Genomic DNA, 8,361 nt, shown 5'->3' on the forward strand with positions numbered 1-8,361 from the left:
CATGCAAATGAAGCCACCAAGCAGAGAGTGCTTTCAGTAGGCTCTGTACATCGATGCGACGCCTTCGTACTCAAGTACCTTCGCTAATGTTCTTAAGTATTTAGTGAGGTTTCCCGATGTATGCGTGCTTATGGAAATAAACAAGGCTGAAAATCATGTGGCATTACATGTTAAATGGGGCGGTTCGCTCATCCATTGTATTCTTGCGAGTTTTATAAGCCAAAGACTAGCACAATACAGTGTTATTCCAAATATATGGTATTTATGATACGAAAACACACTCGCTCGGCTTATAATGTCTCGACAACTTGAGATGGATAATTTATACAGTTTCCGTCACTCCACGGAGCCTGATGTCTTTCAGTTTATTAATAACCGAAGATGTCTGTAGAGACCTTCCAGCATCGGTCGTATAAGAAGAAGCACTAGCCTACTACAATACTACAATGACTTGTTGAAGTGAAATTGGGTTTAACGTCGCGTCTAAGATTATTGCACTTATATAGCGGGTGTATAGTGGGTGTATGTGGCTGCTTGTACTAGTCCAGACTTTATAGTGCTAGCCCACTGAGATACCATGCCGCATTTTAACATGAATACCCCACTTAGACACAGTATACTTACTCCGAGCCGACCAGTCCTTGCTTTAGCCCCTTATGCCGAGCGCTAGACAGGGTAACAACAAGTACCATATTTTAACGTCTTTTGGTATGACGCGGCCGGGGATCGAACCCCGGACCTTCCGCTCTCCGGGCGGACGCTCTACCACTAGACTACGGAGGCGGTCTACAATGACGATAGTAGATGATATATTCATTTCAGAACCATCCGAGAAGACTGGTTAGAGTGATTTAATGTAAGTTAAATGGCTGTCTGACCTGAACTTCCAGGCTAAAACTCAAAACGATATGGCTATTTTGTTTCATGAACTGGTTGGAATTTTGGTTACTAGCTGATATGCATGCGAGAAGAAACAGGAAACTTGAGCCTCAATTCGTTTGATTATTGTTTCAATTGTACAATTCGATCGATGTGTTTTAGATTTATCAGAAATAAACGTTCCCTATCAGTGCCACACACCAAATTATATCCACCCAGGGTACCCGGATGTCAATGGATTCTCCAATAAACCATGTGACGAGAAACGGAGTGAAATGCCATGACGCCAAAATCTTTGATTTGAAACGTGTAATTACCCGTTTAACCTTGGAAATGTGTCACTTTTCTTGTACACACATACTTGAATTTGTTATTTACCTTAAAATAATGTACATTTTATACCAAGGCTGATGTTAATTATGACCTTTTTGAAACGACATAGTAAAGTCGTATACTGGCATTGATACGGACGCAGGGAAATGATTGATTTGGTGTTACGCTTCAATTAACATCATTCCATCCATGAGCAGGATTAAGACGAAGTGCTTAAAGAATGGGTCTGAGACACTGGGGATTCGAACCTGTTCCCTCAGCGTGACGAACAACCCTCGAACAAACCCGAAACATTGCACGTGGGCCATGCAGTTCCTCCGTGTACATGGAAGGGGGTCATTCTTGATTTTGATACTTGAGTGAAAGGTCGTCAAATCTCTCTGACCTCAATGTGTCTCAGTTTGTGATTTTCAGACTTTGGAACAGGCTTCTGGAGACACAAAATGCTAATGATCGGCCCCACACAGGGCATCCGAAGCCAATCATACAAGTCCAGAATAGATTCATCAGAAACCAGGCCCAAATCGAGCCCCAAAAGCCAATTAAACCGCTGTTCACTTGCGTCAGCCTACTGGAGATCAATTTACTGACCAGACGATTACAAATCGTTTGCATTGAGCAAATATGCATGCTCGGTGACCACGTGTTGTACAACCGTAAACAAATCGACACATTCTAGCCAGGCGCCAACGGTGTTTACACCGTAAAAACTAGGTAAATGGCATCGTGTAATGTTTTCAGATGATCGCAGATTCACTATGGACTTTCTGGACATACGTCGACGTGCCTGGAGGCGCCCTAACGAACGTCGTGCGAACTTCAACGTAAGACAACATGGCATAGTTTGGGATGGGTCTGTGATGTTATCGGGAGATGTCACCATGACTGCAAGAACGCCACTGCTTATTCTCCTTTGAAGGGTTAATGAACAGTACTACCGATTCATCATACTGGCGCAATAGTTGTGCTGTTTGAGGACCACGCTTGTCCAGGTTTTGTCTTTCAAGGCGATGACGCTCGTGCCCACCGTGCATGTAGCGTAACTGACTACCCCCAGCAGGAACACATCACAGGAATGCAATGGCCAGCCATGATACCAGACCTTCCCCCAAAGAGCACGTCTGGGACATGATCAGGAGACGTGTACGCCGACGTCAAAGGCCATCCTCTACGTTCACCGAACTGGGCCTGGCGTTGCAAGAGGAGTTAAAAACACACTTTGAGCTTGGTTCGGATCTTGGTTCGGAAATGTTTGACACTCGTGGGGGCATGGCCCGTTATTGATGAGTGAGTGAGTGAGTATGGTTTTACGCCGCTTTTAGCAATATCACGGCGGGGGACACCAGGAATGGGCTTCACACATTGTACCCATGTCGGGAATCGAACCCGGGTCTTCGGCGTGACGAGCGAACGCTTTAACCACTAGGCTACCCGACCGCCCCCCGTTATTGATGAAGTCATCCCCAACGTTCATTATGTGACTACACCCCCCTGTCTTTCTTTCTTGTTTCCACTATTACAATACACCGCAAACATGGTCTGTTGATTGTGAATGTTACAACCGTCCTTTTGTTCCCTTTCCCATTACCATCACTGAATACCCATTTGTATTTTTTTAATCATCTGTTATTTTCGAACGTCCCCTACTTTTTTTGAGTGTAGAGATAGTGCCACACACAAGCATGAGCTACACAGAATGTTGACAGACGTGAGAGTCGAAAAACGTTATATTTACAACCGAAGGTACAATATTAATATGTTCGGAATTGAAGAGAAAGAAAATGGTAAGAGAAAAACAATGCAAATTGTCAACTCGATGAGCAATGGTGGGTACATGATATGGCCTCGTGATATGCGGCGTGCTCATAAAGTGGGCAGTATCAATGCAGAGAAACCGCGATCTATAATAACGGCATTCTGGGATGTGGAATCCAAAACTATGACCTCTCACGAAACGTGAAACGCTTAGAGAACACAAGGTCGGTATCTTAAATGACCTTACTGCAAAACAGAGATCGTCACAGAGAGAGAGTGAGTCAGTGAGTATGGTTTTACGCCACTTTTAGCAATATTCCAGGAATATCACGGCGGGGGACACCAGAAATGGGCTTCACACATTGTACCCATGTCAGGAATCGAATCCGGGTCTTCGGCGTGACGAGCGAACGCTTTAACCACTAGGCTACCCGACCGCCCCGTCACAGAGAGAAGTGTCTGAAAGCGCTTAATGTGGATACTACATGCCGGTGTCACGAAATATATTCGCCCCCCAGAATAAAATCCCCCCCCCCCCCCCCCCCCCTCCCCGGCCAATTTATACCGGTACAGTGCCGCCCCTCTCGAAATAAACTCTCCCCCACCCCACGAAATAAAATCTGCCCCCAGAATATTTCCTCCCCTGGTCGTTTTATAAATACTTGCCATGCAGTTCAATAGTTGCCAAAAACTTCTGATAGAGACGATGTTGAGAATGTGGAGTGAAAAGGGCTTCACTTTGACCACTGTGTTTTCTTTTAACTACCGCAATATGAGACAATAAAGTGTTATATAGGTAGATATAAAGAATGTTTAGAACTTAAGAAGTTCTAGGACAGTTATTAACACGTGTCCTGTCAGCCCTATGACATTCGCGATTGTCCACTTCCAGAAAACATCCTGTGTTGGTTTAACATGAATTAGTAAAGGTTAATTAGGGATGCCCTAAACGTTAATTAATGAAAGACGAGTAGTCAAAATACTGTCATTTCCTGCCCAGGACATCACACCCCTACACGCTAATAATCAGGGGGGAGACTTTATTCTGAGGGGGGCGCGAAATATATCCGCCCGGGGGAGAATCTGTACCGGTATAAAATCTCCGGGGGGAGAATTTGTACGGGGGAGAGTTTATACCGGGACACCGGCAAACGTTTTGTGGTTGACCAACCTCTCCGTGACATTCGTCACCACTCGCCCCTTTCCGTCACCTGCAAGAAGACTCGTCCCCCTATCGATGAATGTTATGTGCGAAAAAAACGACAAACCAATCAGAATGCGCGTATGATTTCAAGTTCTTCGTCAAAGAATCCCTCAGAAATAATTTTTGATTTTACATATGTCTTGCATCTAAAAATATACCAAAGACACAGTTAAAAGTGTTCAATCATACCGTATAATTCCCTTGTCCCGAAGTCCTTTAAATTGCATCTGAAATATAAATAATATATGGGGAAAATGTGTGAACCATTACGCAACGAGTTGACAATTGTTTTAGGTATGCCCGTTTGCGCTAAGACGGAACCCGGTCGCAAAATTGGCCACAAGAGGGGCACGAGTCGCTATTCGGCTTGTCCCGGAATAACACGAGTTGGTCACGAATGCTCTCCGTGACTGCAGTTACAGTAATCTACAACAGTTCATGCGTATGTTATCAAACTGTGTGCTTCAAAAGCGAAAACGGGAGACCGAGAACAGGGTCGAGGTAGGGCTGATGGTCAAGCTAACATAAACCCATCATTAACACCCGTCGACCAGAAGCAGTCTGCTCGTCTTGGAATGTTTTAGGACTGTTCAATGAAATTAATGGTTGTAATTTTATTAAATACACATGGAAGCATTATGGTTTCCATCTCACTGAGACTTGGAATGGGAACATTTCCAATTACCTAGAGTTTGGCTTTCAAAACACGCAAGAACATCAGTAGTTAACCTTGTTTGTATCGGAGAACAGGCCACTCGGACTTTTATCGAAAAAAGAAATTGTCCCAGTAGAACCTTGAAAATAATAATTATGCTTCAGACTGTTGAAAACAAGAAAATGTCAGCTCCAATCTCCCAAATACGTTGCTGCAAACTATTTTGGCTCAGTTTTTATTAAAAAAAATATCTGGTTTTTCAGCTTATGCTGAAAACTATCTTGTCTCCAAACACACTCTCGATTTATCCCCCTCCCCATACCCCAAGAATATCAAATGTCGGTCCCTTACTAGATGGTGATAAATGTTGTAAAGAATTGGCATCCAGTTTGGTTACTGTATTGATTTTCCAAATAATCTTCCTCCAGTCGAGACTGTGGTTTGAGGAGATATGCATGCGGGAACTTGATTAATTTCTGACCTCAGGGAAACTACTATACATTTACTACTGAAGACGAATGAGGGCTTCTAGATGGTGACATTGGCACGTGTCGACGTCCAAATTAAAAAAAACCCCAGAAATTCATACCTAACAATTTAAGTCATTAATTACGCAAAGAGTGATGGGGGTGTTTTCTGCAAATACAACGGCGTTAAACACTCCAAAACAGTTTCAAATCTTACTGTTGAAAATACACGGCATCATTACCTACATTCCGAAATGGGTTCTATGACTTCAGTTTTATAAACGCAATTTCTACAACAAGGGAGGTATCTCTGTACACTATGCAATTGCAAAGTAATTTAAAATGGTATGATTTTCCTTTGATCTGTCTGTAACACGAGGGTTTGAGCGACACGTTATAAATTAGTTCCATGCGTGTCCATAGAAGCCTAAATTTACAGTGCTGTTATTATGCTTTGGTTTTAAATCATGCTATGTTGAAACGAAAAAAAACCTACAGCCCAGGGCCCTGTTCCACAAAGCGATCTTAGCGCTAAGACGATCGTAACTCCCATACTTTAACATAGGCATACGGTGGTCGTAGGGCTAAGACCGCTTTGTGGCCTACAGTTGTTGAAATAAATATCCATATTGAATATCGAACATTATTTAAAATTCACCTAAGTTTCATCGTCCGTCTTTTGAGACAGAGAGGAAAATACGATTGAATCGGTGAGTCACGGAAAAGTCTCTTTTTTTTCTAATTAAGCCAAACTTGTACATGTAAGTGACGTTCGTTTTGCGTGTACACCCATAGTAAACATACTTTTACCGTTGTTTTCCGGGGGGTATCTTTGGCATCTTATCCAAGTTGGTTGAAAGTCAGTCAAGGAACTGATTAATATACATGTCTTAGCTCATTCCTATTTAACGTAGATGCTACTTTGTTTTTTAACATCAATGGGCCTCCAGTAGAAGAACGTCATGGTTACATGTGATTCACTGAATCCCATCGCCTTGGCTCATCTCATAAACAGACACACTGCTTTCTTTGTCTCCAATTCCTGACATGGGCAAAGTGCACTGAAACAATAGTAAGGTTTGATGAGACTTTTAAGAGGCACTTATTGTAATGGAAAGGAAGTGTATAGCCCCACTGGTTATCCATACAGTTGACCCCTCAACACGATCATTTTATACTACATACAAAATATTCAAAGATTTTACCGAATCCGTTCGAGACTGTTATTCACCTAAGTACGTTCATGAAGTAAATCTTTTATGCCGGAATTAGCGATATTCAAGCCATTCCACGACACGCACCAAGGAAGGACGTCACACACTGTATCCAAAAGGTGAATCGAACCAGATTAATCCACCGTCATTAAAACATTGATACTGGGAAAATGTAACTACAGTGGAGCAAAGGAAAGTGGAAATTAGTTGATATTAGTCAGATACAGAATACATGCTTCAGGATAGTTGTGTTGTTAAAACGGGGTTTCAAACCTGACAGGATGACCCAGAAATCGGTTTTAGAACGAAATTGTGAAATCAGTAAATAACTACACATGATGAGTGAATAATCAATAAATAATATTGAAACACACAGTTTTAGGTTTACAAACACAAAAGGCAACACAATAATGAAGCAAGCGGCAGCAATAAGTCGCAGGCCCTAGAATTAAATAAATGAAAGTTCCAATCTCATGAAAATCAGATCTCATCAGCCAATCAGAAAGCGATCTCCGCGAACTTTACGATGAATGGCGACTTCCATTTCAGACTACGATTTGTAAAATGTTTGCTTAAAGTTCTCGATTAAAAATGTGAAATCTGAACAACAGAACATTCTGGAATGTCTTAAAGATGGCCGAGATTGAATGGCAATACTTCCCACTGGCTATGGAGAGTCTTTTACGTTTCAAATGTCTTGCATAATATGTACATATCTAGCATTCGGAATCAGTCTCACAACCCTTAGCTGTCGAAATGTGTTAACCTTTTCGAGGTTGCACGATTAGAAGAAAACATTCGGACTTTCCCTGATTGGTCGAATGAAAGGCCGTTCTGACGTGACCTCAGATGTAATGTTTTGAACACGTCTGTGTCCGTTCTTGAATCCGTAATAGTGATGGAAGCTGGCAGTAATTCGATGTGTAGCACCTACATGGTGGCGTGGTCAGCAACACAATACTTACAACGCAACTGGTCAGCAATATTACCTACATAGCCTGGAGTGTTCAGCATTATAACATTAATATCGCAGCGTGTCAGCAACATTACATATATATCGTAGCCTAGTCAGCAACATCAGACGTATATCATGGGGTATAGTAGTGGTCTCGATCCCTTCCAGTTACATAAGTATAACGAAAATCACCTTAGCTTCTGGTATAGCGGTTCTCTATTGTTCTTCTATCAACAATAAGAATGTCCTGAACAAAAGTAAGAAAATGGATTTGTTTTTGTATTGGAAAAGGTAAAAGGTAAGAGGAACCATGTTCGCGAGAAGGTTCTGTTTTGTAGGAGAATGAGGTTTAAAGTTTGAAGTAAGTACAAAAAGCGTCGTAAAATCTACCTACTAACAAATAACAATAAACCTGAACCAAATGTGATTTTTGCCATCAGATAAGCCATCTCTCTCATTTGCCGCCTTTGTGACCGATACACACAGTTCAATTCCAATGCAGACCGTCCGAGAACCGGCCGACCAAGAGTTATCACCCCTGCACAGGATCGCTACATTCGACTGTTCCACTTACGTCATCGCAATGCCACAGCTACGGAGATTGCAGGTCGCATCACTGATGTGAGGAGGATATCGGACCTGACTGTCAGGAACCATTTTCGCGAGACTGGAATCCGACCCAGAAAACCAGTTATCGTCCCTGTTTTGTAACAGATCCATCGACTTGCGTTTCTGCCATACCTTACAGCCTTGGAATTTGAGAAACTGTAGACGAGTGTGGTTTAGCGATGAATCGCGATTTTTCTTCACCGGCCAGATGGAGGACAACGTGTTTATCGTCGTCGAAATGAGCGTTTTGCCCATCATTGTGTACGTGAATTCGATAGTTTCGGTGGCGG

This window comes from Haliotis rufescens, unplaced genomic scaffold (genome assembly GCF_023055435.1).
Source record: "Haliotis rufescens isolate VD_foot unplaced genomic scaffold, xgHalRufe1.0.p SCAF_26, whole genome shotgun sequence".
Lineage (NCBI taxonomy): Eukaryota > Metazoa > Mollusca > Gastropoda > Lepetellida > Haliotidae > Haliotis > Haliotis rufescens.